Genomic DNA, 18,061 nt, shown 5'->3' with positions numbered 1-18,061 from the left:
TTAGCTGGGCATGGTGGCGCGTGCCTGTAATCCCAGCGACTCAGGAGGCTGAGGCAGGAGAATTGCCTGAACCCAGGAGGCGGAGGTTGCGGTGAGCCGAGATCGCGCCATTGCACTCCAGCCGGGGTAACGAGCGAGAAACCGTCTCTAAAAAAAAACAAAAAAAAAAATAAATTTTTAATAGAGATGGAATTAGTAAAGAAGTAATACTATGGTTAGAAAAGAACACTTACATTATTGTGTGCTTCTATTTGTTGGCCTCATTTTAACATAACTATAGATTTGGAGACTTCCGCTTTCAGCCAAGATGGAGGAACAGAACACATTTATTTTCGCATCTGAAACAATCTCCCCTGCTCTAAAAAAAAGAAGACAAAATATTTGAAACAGTGGTTTTCAGGATAGTGGAGACTGGTCAATGAATGGCTATGATCTCTGAGAGACAGAAAAAAAATGAGGTGAGCCCTGTGATTGCCCCCAAATTATATTATTTTTCTTTTTGAGACAGAGTCTCACTCTGTCTCCTGGGCTGGAGTGTAGTGGCATGATGTCGGCTCACTGCAACCTCCGCCTCCCGTGTTCAAGCAATTCTTGTACTTCAGCCTCCCAAGTAGCTGGGATTACAGGTGCCTGCCACCACATCTGGCTAGTTTTTTGCATTTTTAGTAAAGCCAAGGTTTCACCATGTTAGCCAGGTTGGTCTTGAACTCCTAGACTCAAGTGATCTGCCCGCCTCAGCCTCCCAAAATGCGGGAGTTACAGGTATGAGTCACCATGCACGGCCTTGCCCCCAAATTATTACGATGAGAGAGTACTGAGGCCATGGCATAGGAAAGGGGAACTCAGTTGAGCGTTAGGAACTTCCTGAGCTGAGAAGATAGAGCTGAAAATCTGGGGAGACCAAGATAGCTGGAGTTAACAGAACAAAGTGCTGGAGAGGAGAAAACTGCATAGAGAAAGAAATCAGAAATCTCCTTTGAGCATTCAGGAGAATACTGATTAACCCATGCATGTAGGGAAACTGCACAAGGTCAGAGAAAGAACTTTTCAAAGGATGGAAGGGAAGGAACAGTGTTCAGTTTCTACATAGGGGTGGGGATGATACTTATTCCCACCAGCCAGATTGGAAAATACGAAAAAATAACCATATGAAATAAACACTTTTTCAGTGATATAAAACCAACAGCAATCCACACTACGAGAATACTGGAAGTTCTTAAAACAGAAGGAAAATGACATCCCAAAGAAATATGAGTTTATCTAAAGTAATGGAAAACATCAGAAAATGTACATAGCTATAAAGACTATTTTTTCTTATTTAAATATTCTTTTTTTTTTTTTTTTTTGAGACGTAGTTTCGCTCTTGTTACCCAGGCTGGAGTGCAATGGCACAATCTCGGCTCACCGCAACCTCCGCCTCCTGGGTTCAGGCAATTCTCCTGCCTCAGCCTCCTGAGTAGCTGGGATTACAGGCACGCGCCACCATGCCCAGCTAATTTTTTGTATTTTTAGTAGAGACGGGGTTTCACCATGTTGACCAGGATGGTCTTGATCTCTTGGCCTCGTGATCCACCCGCCTCGGCCTCCCAAAGTGCTGGGATTACAGGCTTGAGCCACCGCGCCCGGCCTTAAATATTCTTAAAAGATATCCTCCTGTTTTAAACAAAGATAGTAACATAGTGTGAGGTTTATAACATATATAGAAATAAAATATGTGATACAATTGCATAAAGAACAGGAGGGAAGAAATAGAAGTATATTGTTGCAAGCTTCTCATACTCTATGTAAAGTAGTAAAATATAGTTTAAAAGTAGATAAGTGATATATTAAATTGTATACTATAATTACTAAAGCAACTACTAAAACAGCACAACACAGATATAGCTAATAAGTCAAGAGAATATTAAATAAAATTGTTAAAAATATTCAATTAATACACAAGAAGTAGGAACAAAAGAGAACAGAAAACAGATGGGCGAAATGGAACACAGAAGAGATGGGAGAAAGAGCAAAATAGTAGGTTCAAACCCAAAAATATCAATATATATTAAATATAAATGACCTAACATCTCAATAAAAAAGCAATGATTGTTAGATGAAAAAGCATGACTCACTACATGCTACCAACAAAAAGCCTAGTTTAGAAATCAAAACACAACTAGATTAAAATTAAAAAGGTGAAAATATATATCATGCTAATACCAATCAAAGGAATGCTGGAGTTGCTACATTAATGTCAGACAAAGTGTATTTCATTAAGAATAATATTTCAGAACTAGAAAAAAGAAGGTAATTATGTAATGACATGGAAGTCAATTCATCAGGAGGATATAACAAGCTTAAAAATGTGTACATCTAATAATAGATTTTGAAAAATATGAATATAAAACTAATAGAGTTATAATGAAGAATAGAAAAGTTCACACTTAGAGATTTTATTATACCTTTTTCCTTAATTGATAGAACAAATACGTAGAAAATCAGTTGGGTCGTAGAAGACTCGTATAGCACTATAAACCAACATTTGTAGCTTTCTGTTCTCCCTTTTTCAGTCCTTCCAGTAAGGGCTCTCTGTATTGGATTAGCCTTTGCATGCCCTCTGGGGTGTTTGGATCCCACTGGGGAGTCAGTCCCTGGCAGCTGGGCCCTGACATACACTTGGGGGCTCTGGTAATCTGCGGGAGCATGCTCTTCCAACCATTTGGAAGCAGCTTGGAGTACTCTCCACCTTTCATCAGTGTTAAAAAGATACATACGCAGCTGGAGGCAGTCAGCCCAAGTGGGGCTATGAATCTGGACGATAGTTTGCAGTAGGTCAATGAGAGCTTGTGGGTTCTCGGTATAAGATGGGGTGCTATTTTTCCAGTTGATAAGATCAGCTGAGGTGAATGCTAGGTACATGAAAACACGTCTTTCCACCATGTGGCCATCCTCTTCCACTACCATACATCTCTGCTCTTTTAAAGGCATCTGCAACCCTGCCTCGGGTCACAGACAGGCTGCAAGAAGGGGAGTTCCTCCCCGGAGGGGGGTGGCTATGGGAGGAGTCCCTCCACATTCTTTCTTGTCTACCCTGGGTGGTTTAGGGGTGTGCAATTCTAGCAGGGGTGCTGAGGTTTCAGGCCCAGGGGCAAGGACTCCTTCCTGCTGATAAGGGGGAGGTATCATCAGCAAAGGCTCTTCTGCCATTGGATCTGTCAGGACCTTAGGAGTATGCCTCCCTCAGTGGGTGGAGCAGGGTTTTTCCCTAGCTGCCTGCCCCTTCGCCATCAGTGCGGTTGCCGCCTGTCCTCTTAGTCTCTGCGGAGGGTTTAGAACTACCTGCAGCCCTGAGTTTATGTACGGAAATTGATCAAGGTGTCCAGGCTGGCATGTGACCTCATGCCATATTTTGGAGACAAGAGACCTGTCTAGGCTTCCCTCTGAGGGCCAATCCACACCAAATGCTGGCCAGTCTACCTCACATAAGGTCCTCAGCTTTCCTGGTGTCATAGTCACTCCATAATCCCCACTAAATCCCTTCTTGAAATTTTTCAGCATGGTCCTCAGAGGAATGGGTTGCTATGAGTGTGACCCATGTATTTTTGCAAAGCCAACAGTACTCACAGGCCGTAAAGAGAGTCTTACTCCACCCTCAGTTTCTCCGGCCTGCAGGGCGCGGTATACTCTCTTTCACTTTCTCTTCAGGCCAGTAGGACTGTCTCCCTTGTGGGAGTGTTTCAGGCACCGCTTGGCATTGGAGAGTTTGTTACTCCCCCCACAATACCTAGATTGCCAGAGCACCTCCTTCCAGCCGTATGCGGGTCACCCCTAATCCCAGCCAGCCCCACAATTCGCTGGGAGCTTACGGTCCCCTCTAACGGACCTGCCGCTCCCACATTTCATGGCTGGTGAGTCCAATTGGACCCCTCCAATCATTCACACATACACCTCCCACCACCCAAATTGAAACCAAAAGCAAGAGTTCCAAGGTTAGCCACAGAGAGAGAAAGAGAGAGCGAGCCGAGTTCAGGGGTGCCAAATTCGGCACACATGGGTGATCAGGCCACGCGTCCACCCAAAGAAGGTGGGCAAGTGTCCCAGGACCGGTCCTACCGTGTTCCTGTCATCCCGACTTGAGGCACCCATTCCCTCTCAGTGTTCAGCCACTGGGTGGATCCGCTATGGGGGCCCACCTTGCTTTGCTCCAGTGAGGCATTCCACCGGGGCCAATGCCTACCCAGGAGAGCTCTCAGGACTCATGTCACCCAAGCAGGCTGGAGTCCCTCCCAGGGATGCTCTGCAGGGCAAGGCAAAACAGCCTGGGAGGCTGTCCCGGCCGTCCGCCGGATGAAACTCAGTTCTCGGTCAGGGAAGCAAATGAAGAAGAAGCGGCTGCAGACAAACCTCCCGAACACCAAACAGGGAAGGAAGTGGTCCTTTTATTCGGCCGGGAGCTGCGGCAGGCATAGATGCCTCAACAACTGAGCTCCCAGGCAAAGAAAACCCTGGCCCTTTTAAAGGCTTACAGTCTACGAGGTGCACACGTGAGAGGGTTGAGAGCGTGGGGGACATGACTAGGTGGGGGTCTGGGCAGTTGAGAAGAACAATGCCTTCCGGGGAAAGTTCCTCCACACCATGTCCATGATCTGTAGATAGGGTTGTGGTTAGCAGTAGGGGGTTTAATCCTTAACCTGGCTGGCAGAGCCAACCGGTCCTTCCACTGACCTCCTCTGGCTGACTTTTAACTTCTCCTTTTGAAATGCATTGTAGAAGACTAAAGGGGAAGTGGCCTTCGAAGCTTAAGAGGAAGGGGTCTCCTTCCTCAATAGGCTGCCCCAACTACTGCAAAAATGCGATGTTTTGAAAATAGGATGAAACAGGGGCTGGATCTGCACTACACATGGAAAAGCGACTCAAAGGCAACATTTTCCAGGGAACGATCACCTTTTCTCCAAATATATTAGCCCATCCATGAGATGGCTTTTTTGGTCTCCATGAACTCCATTCTAGCATTTGAATTGTTATAGTAGTGTTAAAAAATGATGCTCAAGAAACTAGCAAATCACTTGTGTTCTATTTAGAAAAGACTTCATATACCAAAATTTAAGTTTATAAAATACATAAATATAGGCAAGGTTACGGGCACCCTAAAAGATCCTGAACTTATGAAAGGAATCCTGTGTGAATTCTGAAAAAAAGTCAGAATAAAGTCTGATAAAAAGTCAACCCTTTGGTGTAGTTAACATACTTTTTCAATTTGCAAGATCTTGATGTGCAATCACTTGGGGATATCTAGAGTGAGGTGCATGTAAGGTGGTATGTACTTGCATAAACATTTCACTGTGACCAGGAGTGAGCCGACATGGGACCTTTATTATTACCCTTACTTCAGCATCTCTTATTATATATCACTGACAATTGTCATTTTGACTTTAAGCAGTATCCCTTAGGTTAAAGGAGAGAGAGAGAAAAAGAGTTAGGCTCCAGTTGACTTTTTCTAGGCCAGAGTTCATTATTCACATGAAAATCGCTTAATGTTGGCTAAGAGTTCTCAAAGGCAACTGTCAGGCTGCTGACACCATTGAAGGAGTGATTCCCTGAAAAAGGCCAAAGCATGAGGGATTCCTTCATGGGTCCTTCTCTGGTTGGGTTGCAGTGGCCAAGCAGAGGAGAATCTGGATTAGATGACCAATCTCATCTGTCTGGCATCTTGAAAGGGGCAGAAACATTTCTGACTGTATCAGATCTGCTGGCTGAGAACCATCCGCCTCGTCCCAATCTATAATTTGACAGCATAAGGCAGCAAGACCCCTGGTCTAGGCGATCATGGAAGGGAACAAACTGGGTTGGGGAAAGAGGTGCAAATTTTGTTCTTTCACTTCAAAGAACAACACACATTTGGAGTGTTTTCTCGTTGCTATCCCTCCGTTCACTGCACATTTACTGAGAAACACTATCTTAAGTGTTTAATCTTTACATCAATCCTGTTGAGGAAATATCACTTCCCCTACTTTACAGATGAGGTATGTTAGACTCAGAGACTCTTTGGTCTTCTCCAAATCTCCACCCAGTGGTATCATGTGCAGGACAATCTGAGAGTCCTTGAAACTCACTTGCTCCCGTCATCTGCTACCAGGACCTACCACATGAGTCAGGTCTCTGACCCCATGACTTTGAGAGAATTATTCAGTTAATGGTTCACTTTATGTTCAACTTGGCTCAGCTAAGGGACACCCAGATAGCTGGTAAAATGTTATTTCTGGGTGTGTCTGTGAGGGTGTTTCAGGGAGAGATTAGTAGACTGACTAAAGAAGATTCCCCTTCACCAATGTGGTCGGCATCATCCAATCCACTGAGGGCCCAAGTAAAAAAAATTAGGTGGAGGAAGGGGGAATTTCCTCTCTCTTTTTTTTTTGTTGGGGGGACAGTCTCTTTCTATTGCTCAGGCTGGAGTGCAGGGCGAAATCTCGGCTCACCATCACCTCTGCCTCCTGGGTTCAAGCAATTCTCCTGCCTCAGCCTCCTGAGTAGCTGGGACTACAGGCATGCGCCACCATGCCCAGCTAGTTTTTTTGTACTTTTAGTATAGACAGGGTTTCACTGTGTTGGTCAAGCTGGTCTCAAACTCCTGACCTTGTGATTCGACCACCTTGGCTTCCCAAAGTGCTGGGATTACAGGTATGAGCCACTGCGCCTGGCGAAGTTCCTCTCTTTTCATGAGCTGGGACTTCCATCTTCTTCTGCTTTCAGATATTGGTGTTCTTGGTTCTGGATCTTTGGACTCTGGAACTTTTCACCAGCAGTCCCTCAATCCTCAGACCTTAGGCCTTGGACTGAATTACTCAGCTGGCTTTCCTGGGTGCTCAGGGTGCAGATGGCAGAGGTAGGACTTCTTGGCCAATTGCCACAATAAATCTCTTCACATATATATGGATATATATCCTATTAGTTCTGTTTCTCGGGATGACCCTGACCAATATACTTATCTTCTCTGTTCATCTGTTGTTCTCTGACACAAGATAATAACATCATTGCTTTTCTGTGGCTGTTCGCAAAGTTGACAATGACTCAGTTGGCGAAAGCAACAGAAACTTCTGGGAGAGGGGAGCAGGTCACCTCTAAGCAGGACTGTGTATGATTTTCACCAGCCTTGGGCACTTTTGCCTTTGTGGACCTTTTCCTCCATAAAAATATTTAAAAATTTGTTGGCATAAAGATGAATATATTAATATTTATGAAAACATTTTCTTTGACCCCAAAGTTAATTTTTTCTTGTGACTTTTAAAGGAATTAAAACATTTTTTGGGGGGCCTCTAAAGATATAATGGGCCCTATGCACTGCGCCCCACTGTACCTAACAGAGAGGTAGACCCTGCCTGCGAAGTGACTCTAAGGCCATGCTACCCGCCCACTACAGATGCTGCAACATAGCAGTTAGGAGTTGCAGTTAGACAGATCTGGATTTGGACCCTGGCTCTGCTAAAGTGGCTGTGGTATATTTGGGAAGTTGCTTAACTTCTCTGAGTCTAACGTACCTTACCTGTAAAGTAGGGAAAGTGATATCTCCTCAACAGGATTGATGTAAATATTGAACACTTAACAGTGTTCTCAGTAAATGTGCAGTGAATGGAGTGATAGCAATGAGAAAACACTCCAAATGTGCATTGTTCTTCAAAGTGAAACTCATCTGGATTCTTTCTGTTTCCTATGCCCAAAGCCTGGAGTTCTGGAAGTGGAGCTGAATCTACAGTTCAGAGTGAAGGGGCTGTAGCAAAATCTAGTAAGTGGTAGAAGGCAGGGAGCAGGAAGATTATCACAAAAATCAAAGTCTATCTCATTTCTCATCTTGCTAAGTGCCACCCAAGAAGTGGCCTAAATGCAGCGACGCTGGTTATTTGGGGGACTTTCTGTCTGTTCAGGTGAGGAGGGAGTGACGTAAAATGGACACCAGCCCCTTTCAGTCCAGCTCTAGATTTGCAGGGATCAAGTGCTTTACCCAAGACAGGGCCCAGCAAAGCACTGGGCAAGTGACAATGAAAATAATAACTCAACCAATGAACTGATTATAAATGGTAAACAGATCTGATCTTTTGTATGACAGGTTCCAAGCTGCTTATGTGGTAAACAAAACAAAACAAAACAAATCTCTTCTTCCCAAGCTTGAAAGGCATGCAAATGAAGATTCAGTAGGGTGCATAAAATCCTCTTTTAAAATGCAAATCTCCAAGGGATGTTTATGGGGCTATCAATTATTCTCACCTTAGAGTGAATTAGTTTAGGGAGCCTGATTTCTTCTCAGCACTTAGCTGAGATTTACGTTGCTGATAAACAGGAGGTTTGATGGGGTGAGGAAAAAGAGAGGAGAGTATATTTTGGGCCCTGTTGAAGGACAGGTTTGGAGTTTTACTGCTTTGGGGACCTTCCCGTGGCTAGGAGATGCAAAGAATCATAGGAACCCTGGAGAAGAGTTTGGTATGGGGCGGAGGATAGGTCAAGATGAGAAAGGAGCATAGGGAGAGATGGGGGAACTTTCTAATCTGAATTAAAAAAAAAAAAACAGTAAAAATCAGGCTGTGCATGGTGGCTCATGTCTGTAATCCCAGCACTTTGGGAGGCCGAGGTGGGTGGATTACGAGGTCAGGAGTTTAAGACCAGCCTGGCCAACACGGTGAAACCCCGTCTCTACTAAAAATACAAAAATTAGCCAGGCCTGGTGCTGCACGCCTATAATTCTAGCTATTCAGGAGGCTGAGGCAGGAGAATGGCTTGAACCCTGGAGGTTGCGGTGAGCCAAGAGTGTGCCATTGCACTCCAGCCTAGGTGACAGAGCAAGACTTCCTCTCAAAAAAAAAAAAAAAAAAAAAAAGGTAAAATCAGGGTCTTTAGCTGTTTTGTGAAAGAATAAATTGTCATCCTCTTGGATGCAATTATCTGCACCTCAATCTCTGCTCTGAAAAGCCTTTGCACACGGCCTGGCAAATGTCAGGAAGCAAGCTTTTTCTCATCTCACCAACAAATTACATTTGTTACTTTGAAAATATGCTTCTTGATTGCTTGGTAGAATTTGAACGGGCCTGCATGAAAAATCTGTATTTTTGTGATAATCCCCCTAGAGAAACACATCTTTTGGAATTTACTTATTTAATTACAGTACATTCATTTAATATGATTATTTATCTTGATTTTTAAAAATTCATCTATAGGTTGCTAACCGAGCTTGAAAGGGAATCCCCACTGGCGCAGTGAAGTGAGACTGTAAGAAACTCCCTGGGGAATGTATATGATTCTAGCCCAGAAACTGTTGTTTCCGAAAATCATCAAGATAAATTGTTCTGAGTGTTTACTCCCACTTCCCAAGGGTGAGCAGAGTCAGTCCCTCAGCTAGCTAAGGTTGATTATGAAAGCACTAGTGCAGTTGGAGGAAAGGCATCTTTTAAATTATGCTTTAATGAGCACGGTGGCATGTCGCTAGGCATTCTCTCTCTTGCTTGTTTTGGCCTCTAACTCAAGAGACATTGGTAAGCTTCCTGATGGAGTAGTGCCTAAGCCTGGTGATGATCCTGATGAAGCAGTCCAAAGTCTTCCCTGGACCTAATATTTATGCATTGCTATCGTCTCTTTTTCACTGCAATTATACTGTATTTCTGCTATCTGGTCCCAGGACGGCTAGGACAATGAACTACAGTCACAAATATATAAGGTCTCCTTTCTGAGTTTTTGCTTTCCTTTAAAATCTAAACCAGCCATTTTCATAAGCTCTAAATCCCTTAAGCAACCACCTGAATAGCATTATAGATAAAAATAAAACAACCCATTTCATGCTCTTTCCATGAGATAGTGTACTAGAGATATGAAGACTCAATTGTGGTTAGAGTATTTTTATCCAGATAAAAGAATAGTAATGTCTATGATTTTGACCCACTTTAAATTTACTTGGCTTGACTAGGCAGCTGACCCATCCTGGTACGTGGTGGGAGGGTGGGAACTTTCAAGTCAGAGGACCTGGGTTTGAATCCCAGCTCTGCCACTTACTAGCTAGAGCCACTGAGACTAGTTCCTTTCAGTCCAGTTTTTTTAAAACTCATAACAGAGAAACAGCAAACATAATATCCAGCTCCCAGAGATAAACCACACAATGCACCTTTGAAGGCACTCAAGGATACTAGGTTCCTACCCTTGCACAGATCTTGTCGGGTAAAAGCTGCTTTGTGCTTATAAAAGCCTGACAGGGGTAGTAAGCTTTAAAAGAAAATTTGAGGCCGGACACAGTGGCTCACGCCTGTAATCCCAGCACTTTGGGAGGCCGAGGCGGGCGGATCACCTGAGGTCAAGAGTTCGAGACCAGCCTGGCCAACATGGTGAAACCCCATCTCTATTCATTTAAAAAAAAAAAAAAAGGAAAATTTGAAAAAAAAAATATCTTTACCAGGTACAAAGGAAACATAAATTCAAGAAGCTCCAAGTTGCTACAGAACTCATATATATGTATAGTCTCATTTGGATCAAAAATCCTGAGGGAAAAAAACACACTGTTTCCTTGATCCTGGACTTAGAAAGAACCCTACACCAGTGTTTCTCAAACTTTAATGTGCATACCCACCACCTCTTAATCTTGTTAAAATGCAGGTTAGCACTGGGGAGGGGCCCAAGATTCTGCTTTTCCAACAAGCTCCTAGATAACGCTGATGCTGTTGATCTGTGGACCACACTGGGAAGAGCAAGGTTGACCATAGACCGATGGATGCTGGCTCCAGTAATGACATCTTTCATTTGTTTAATATCCAAGACCGTTGCACTGTTTCATACAGTGCCAGCCATACTGTAGGATGTCAGTATGCCAGGCAGCCTGTCACAATTTTGGCTTTATTATTTAATACGCTATTGCTTCATAGGATCAAAACTGGGACAAAGTTGATTCTTGTCCTCAAGGACATGGTAAGGGATGACGCTCACTGCTCTGCTCTGGGGAGAGTGATCACTTCAGAGCCTGCCTGCACTGCCGGGCGATTATCTGCCGCAGGTTTGCACAGTAAGGGGAGGATGGGATGTAGCAGAGGTGTGGCCTGGCCAGCTGAGTTCTTGGGACAACTTGGCTTGCAGGGAAGATCAGAAAAGCCAAGGCCCAGCTTTCAGGGTAACTCTGAAGCCTCAGTTCAGACCATGTCCTCAGTGGGGTGCAGCAACATTCTGTGGAAATGGAAAAAGGCACTGGAGGGCATTTATTCTTTCTTATACTCATCTTACTGTCCCCTTTCTGGCTGGGCGGACATAATTGTCAGGTGGCACAAACAGCCTGCAGCAAGCAGCATCAAAGAAGTATACTCACAGGGTTGCTCAGTGTCCTGTGTGTAGCTCCCATGGTCTGTGGTTTGATTTCGGTGAGAGGCATGACCCTTTGGATTGGAAATGGGAAATGTGCGGCACGTGATGTGCTGTGGAGAAGACAGTAAAGCGTATTAGGAAGAGCATGGGCTCTGGGGTCAGTTAGGCCTGCTTCTAACCCCAGTTCTGTGGTCTCAAGCAACACGGTGGTTCTGTGAGCCTCAGTTTCCTGGTCAGGGAAGTGGGGCTGTCTATATATAACTATCGGGGTCGTCGTGATGAATGAAGGATATGGCTCATTGTAAGATGGCACCTTAATAACATGGTACCTTTAATGTTACAGGTACTGGCTGGTTTCCTTCTGGAAGGCAGCATCCACTCAGACAAACAGCCAGGCAAGCTCACTTGGGAGTATCATAATTTCTGCAATTACTCATCAGACACAGGGTTGACCCTTAGACCAAGAGTCCTGCATTGCAGGCCACGGGAGGATGGCCTGGATACCTTGAGCTAGCCCTTTTCTCCTACCAAGGGCACACCCTGGTGCTCTCCTTTGCTCCTGTAGAGTTGTAAGCCTTCTGGAATGTGCTGCTCATTTGTAGCTAAGCACGCTGAGCAAGCTGATGATCCTCCACACGGTTCCTATGGATGGGCTGTCACTCTCAGTCTTTGATGCGCCCACCCCTTCCTGTTGGCCAACCAAAGAGAAAACAAAACGTTTTTATCAACAGCCAGGAAAATCTGAGCCAACCCACAAAGTGGCCAGTCTGCTGAATTGGGTCCTGAGCAGAAACCAGCCCTAAAACAAAACCCAGTATAGAAAATGGTTTGAACAAAAATGTTAAATATTATAATCCTTAGCACGGATCCTGTGTGCAAACAGTTAAGACAGTTTTATAGATTGGTAAGCCTTTGTGACAGGCCCAGGGCTGTTTACTGGTTTAAAACATGTCTTCCGAATGGCTGAAGATCTCAGGCATGCGTTTTAAAGGATAGCAACCCTTTTCCTACATGCAAATTCGTGCATACCCTGTTTGCTAAATACTAAACAGGACCTATCAAAAGCATCCAGCTTTACTTTCATATTAAAAAGTCACTCATCAACCAGGTTATTCATTAAGTTTGATTTCAAAGCTCTCTTCCCAGCTGTAATCCCAAATAAGTCAGAGATTGGATTTTGATCATTGTGTTTCATTTAGGGGCAACCAGAGAATCACAAATAAGAATGACTTCCTCCTCTTGAATTTCATCTCCTTTCTGCTCATTCTCAATTTCCAAAGATAAATACCTCTTCTCTCCAGGAAGCATTCTGTTAGATGAAAAAGGGAGAAGGATTGCACAGTCCTGGGACCTCCCAGCCTCAATCACGAGTGAAATCATTCCCCAGCCTGCGAACAGGTCCCGGGGCAAAGCCATGAAGCAATGAGGACCCCAACAGCAAATCAAGGCTGCTGTCAAAGTGTTCATGCATGCTTAATGGAGGCAGATACAGGGAAACTGCCCTTCGAATGCTTTATAAAGAAGGAAAATCAATCCGGGGGAACAGTCATTGGTGGGGGTGTGTGCCTGGCCAGAGGTCTCTGAGAAGCCAGTGCCCAGGTAAGAAAGCTTGGCAGGGCCCCATGCGCTGTGTCAGGTTTCACTGTACCTACAGATCTCAGAGTCATCCAGGCCAAAATCCCTCTCCCAGACGCTCGCGTTCCCACATCTGTTAAGAACTTGACTTTAGGAATTCCTCCCACGCTCACCCCTACCTCTTCCTGCACTGAGTGTCCCTGTGCATTTGGAGGCTGGGGGAGCAGGATGGAAGGATACCAACTTGTGAAATAAACATTTTTGAGAAACCTCCAGATTGTTTCAGAATCAGCAGGACACATGAGCCAGCCACAATAGGTTCACTTTCATGTGGATGCTGGAGCAGGCAAGACTTCCAAGTAAAAACTCTGAATGTGAATTTAGCTAGTTTTGGATAAAGACGCCTTTCAGCGTCAATAAACACCATGAATGCAGCGGCGGTGGAGTTACAACTTAATGAGATGAGGGGAAGTGCACCGGGTCAGGCCTCATCTCCCAGCCTCTGTCATGCTAATCAGCTGGGCAGCCGGCAGCTGAAAAACTGCTGGAATTTTTATTTGCATTTCATTTACTTGGAAGGAAATTGACCCAGATGGTCCACAAAGGCCCTAGAAGGCTGGCAAGCAGTGTAGAGCTGCACACTTCTCAGAGGGCCTGCACTTGTCTGCCCATCCCTCTTTGAGCCTAGGGCATAAAGGATTAAAACAGCGTAAGGGAATTGATTTCATGATTTTCAGATAATTTCCCCAAGATTTCAGAAAGGACCTCAAAAACTAATTTAATCAGCCAGGAGCTCAATAGTAATTAAGGGGAAGAAAAGCTGAGATAATGAAAGAGGTGGTGAGGATTTTTGCTGTTGCTGGTGGGAACCTTTCTTAATTAGGAAAATCTAAAAACTAAATGATGTTCATGGAGACCAGCCTAGGCACGGGGAGCCAGCAGCCAGCGCCACCGTCAGCTGATGATGGATTGCCCACGCAGTTCCTCCTCTCCAAAGGGCCTGGACGATTGGCCACAGAGGTGCCCTGGTTGGCATTTCCATGGGTATTTGCTTGAATCTGGCAGGCTGGGACTTGTGGGGGAGTACAGGCTTTGTTTCTACACAAACCCTTCCAGTGGAGGGCTCATTCTTATCCAGGTGGTCTTGTCTTACTTACAAGACCAAGGATGTCACCCTTACATCCAAGGGTGACTTGGATGGCACAGGATTTGGGAGTGCAGGCCCTGGGGTCATGAACAGGAGGGTGTATTACTCCATTCTAACATTGCTATAAAGAAATAGCTGAGACTGGCTAATTTATAAAGAAAAGGGGTTTAATTGGCTCATAGTTCTTCAGGCTACACAGGAAGCATAAAGTCAGCCATCTGCTGGGCTTCTAGGGAGGCCTCAGAAAACTTACAATTGTGGCAGAACGTGAAGGGAAAACAGGCACATTTTTCATAGAATGAAGGAGGAGGAAGAGAGAGATGGCAGAGGTACCACACACTTTTAAACAACCAGATCTCGTGAGAACTCTGTCATGAGAACAGCATGAAAGGGGGAAATCTGCCCCCATGATTCAGTCACCTCCCACCAGGCCCCTCCTCCAACAGCTGAGTATTACAATTCATGAGATTTGGGTGGGGACAAAGATCCAAACTGTATCTGAGGGTAAAGGTGAATGTTGAAGACCAGGGCGTGGAGCATTCAGGGACACACTCTGTTGAAAGGGAGCCTGACCAACTAATTCCACTTGGGGCCATCTGAGTTCCCCAAGAAGGGGCTGCACATCAGGGAGCAGCAGGACAGTGATGGTGCACTGAACTTAAAGTCGTCGTCCACCCAAATTCATGTGTTGAAATCCTAATACCCAAGATGTGGTATTAGAAGGTGATTAGGTTATGAGGATGGAACTCTCATGAATGAGATTAGTGCCCTTAGAAAAGGGACTGCAGAGAGCTCCCTCATGCTCTTTCTGCCATCTGAGGACCCAACAAGAAGGCAGTCATCTGCAACCTACAAGAGAGCCCTCACCAGAACGTGATCATCCCGACACCCTGATCTTGCACATCCAGCCTCCAGAACTGTGTACAAATAAAGTTCTGTCATGTATCATCCATCCAGTTTATAGGATTTGGTTATAGCAGCTGGACTAGACTAAGACAGATGGTGAGAGGGAGCCTGGTCAGGTGCCTGTCCCAGCAAGAGTAGTGTTTCAAAGTACCATAGTGGGGACAGGCTTTGCATCAGAGACCTTAATTTCTCAGGAACTTTGGCTCAAAAGCAGAGACAGCTGACAGGATGAGTACCCTAGGGCAGTTGTTCTCAACCAGACAACAACTGGTTGTGAGCTTTCCTCTCCCCAGGAATGTTTGGGAATATCTGGAGACACTTTTGTTTGTCACAGCTGTGATGGGGGATGCTATTGATCTAGTAGGTAGAGGCTAGGGATGCTGCTAGGCATCCTGTACAACTCCCCACCCCCACAAAGAGTCATCAGGCTCAAAATGCCAGTAGTGCTGAGGTTGAGACACTCTGGTCTAAGGAGAGTCTTTCTTGCTCTTGCAAGAGCTGTTGGCATTGGTTACAGAGGTGGCTGGGTGGCTGCGCCAGCAGAGGAGGCTGACAAAGATGCAGTGTTTGCGCTGGTCGAAGCATTGGCCAAGGTGATGTGTTGGCTCCTGAAGGCACAAGAGCACATCCCACGGCCAGGCTGTGAAGCGTGCAGCCTTTGCAGCCAATGACCCAGAATTTGTATCCCATGCTCTTCAGTCAGTAGTTGGGAAATTATTTCACCTGTTTGAACATCAGTTTTCTCTTCTATAAAATGGGAATAACAACCTTCCTACCTCTCAGGGCTGTTGTGTGGAGTAAATCACATAATGCATGGTGGAGTATTCAACAGTCCACTGCTACACTCCCTCAGCAGGGTTTCCTGCAGGAAACAATGCTGGGTGATACCGTGGCAGGAGTGTGGGCAGAGACTGCAGGTGAGGGGATGGGGGCTAACGAGGGCCTGAGGGAAAGAGGCTTGAGATGCATTACTTTCCTCAGGCAGGAGAGGACTCCATCATTGCCCAAAAGGACCAACAGATCACAGTTGAGTGGAACATCAAGGTGGGCCAGGGTCTTCCAGTGAGTTAGGGACTTATTCAGATATTAGCTCAGAAGGAAGAGGGCACTGGTGATGGCACTTTCCAAGCTGCTCAGAATCTTTCTTCTCCCAAGAAAATCTGAGCTACCTTTTTGGAGCTTCCCTGCAACTCCCCTTAGACTGGCTCCACACTCACCCAGTGAGCCACCAAGACAGTGTCATAAGGAGAGTCAAGACATGTCCTAACCCAGGCCTGCATGTGATGCGGTTGGAGTGCCATCTTGAAGCGAGAATTGTAGGAATTCCTTCTGGAACTTCTGAGAGAACCCATTGTTCAGTCCTAGATGTATCAGACAGAAAGTCCAGGATGTGCAAACACGTGTGGTCTGAGTGTTTCAGGCAGTGAATTGTGGAAACGTCCCATAGAAGAAGTTGGATGTTCTGAAAGAGACCCTGTAGACCAGCATCTATGTATCTAAAGTTTCTAAAGAAAGTGGGGTTTTCTTCAAATAAGAAGACAGGGTCTACTCAGACAGGCTGGTAACAGTTGTTGGCAGGCTCCGCTCAGCTTCTGCAGCTCTGGCAGATGTCTTCGGAACGTGGGGGAAGGGCCGGCCATTTGGCGGAGGTCCCCCGCTCTTGGTGGAAACTACTGTGATCAAAATATGTGGCTTTTTTCAGGAGGTGCAAGGCCCTTCCCAGAGAGGAGGATTTGAACTATGGCTAAAATACACCTCTGCCTCAGTGAATGTTACAAAGTCCCAAGTCAGACCAACAACTCCAAGGAGGTAGTTGGCAACATGGAGAGAAGCAGGAACTCTGATGTTCTCGTTATGAAAATGCATCCAGAGATTTCAGAAAAGCTGTGGCATGCATGAAGGAGCTGCTGAAGTCAGTGGAGGAAGCTGTAGAAAGAAGTGAGCCTGAGCCTGACAAAACAGATGGAGCATGTAACAGCAGGTGGCATTTATAGGGAAAGGCTGTCAGGGATTGAGCTGCATGAGAGACCAGGGAGACTGCCTGAATTCTTGCTGTTAGTGAAGACAATTATGGAGGAGGAGGAAGAAGAGGAGGAGGAGGAGGAGGAGGAGGAGGAGGAGGAGGAGGAAGAGGAGGAGGAGGAGGAGGAGAGGAAGGGAAAAACAAAACATTTCTATAAGCTTGTAGAAAAATGTAAGGCTGCCAAGTTAGCAACTAGATCCCTAGATCTGGCCTTGGTGGCAGAAGCCACCACATGGAGGCAACATCTACTGACCTCAAGTGATTGACAGTGGCCAAGCCCCATCCCCAAAACTGTGTGACTCTCAGTCAAAGCTGCAGGGCCCAGCAACATATGTTCGTCCAGCTCTCTGCTCTGTACCAGAAGATGGCCGGGTCTCCAGGGAAGCACGGCTGGTCCTGCAAAACCAACTGTTTACATAACGAAAGCTGAGAAATGACCCTCGGGCTTTCATACAGGGCACCCTTGTCCTTGCAAGAATAGACACCACTTAGAAGGAAAGTCTGATTCCTCCTCCCTAGGAGTAGTCAGGGTCCCATAACAATACAGAGACTGATGTAAAAGGATGAGCATACTTTGTGGTCACAAGGGAAGAGGACCTGGTTATTAAAATGGAATCAAGTTTTTCTGTGGTCACTACTTGTTCTACCTGTAAGTTCAAGACCTGGAAAGGTCAGTCCCCCAGAGCATGGGCCTCACATGGTTTTGTTTTGTTTTGTTTTGTTTTCGTTTTTGTTTTGATATAGAGTCTTGTTCTGTCACCCAAGGGAAGTGTTGGAGTGCAGTGGCATGATCTCGGCTCACTTAAACCTTTTCCTCCTGGATTCAAGTGATTCTCCTGTCTCAGATTCCTGAGTAGCTGGGATTACAGCACGCACCACCACACCCAGCTGATTTTTGTATTTTTAGCAGAGATGGAGTTTTGCCATGTTGGTCAGGCTGGTCTCAGATTCCTGACCTCAGGTGATCCGCCCACCTTGACCTCCCAAAGTGCTGGGATTACAGACGTGAGCCATTGTGCCCGGCCAAGGACCTGACATGTTCTGAGTAAGCAGAGTATGTGCTGTGCCAGGAGAACCCCTTGAGAAGGCTGCGTGAGGGATGGATG

The sequence above is a fragment of the Sapajus apella genome, unplaced genomic scaffold (assembly GCF_009761245.1).
Source record: "Sapajus apella isolate SASKATOON/1434 unplaced genomic scaffold, GSC_monkey_1.0 scaffold32, whole genome shotgun sequence".
Taxonomy (NCBI): domain Eukaryota; kingdom Metazoa; phylum Chordata; class Mammalia; order Primates; family Cebidae; genus Sapajus; species Sapajus apella.
This window is presented reverse-complemented; position numbering follows the sequence as displayed.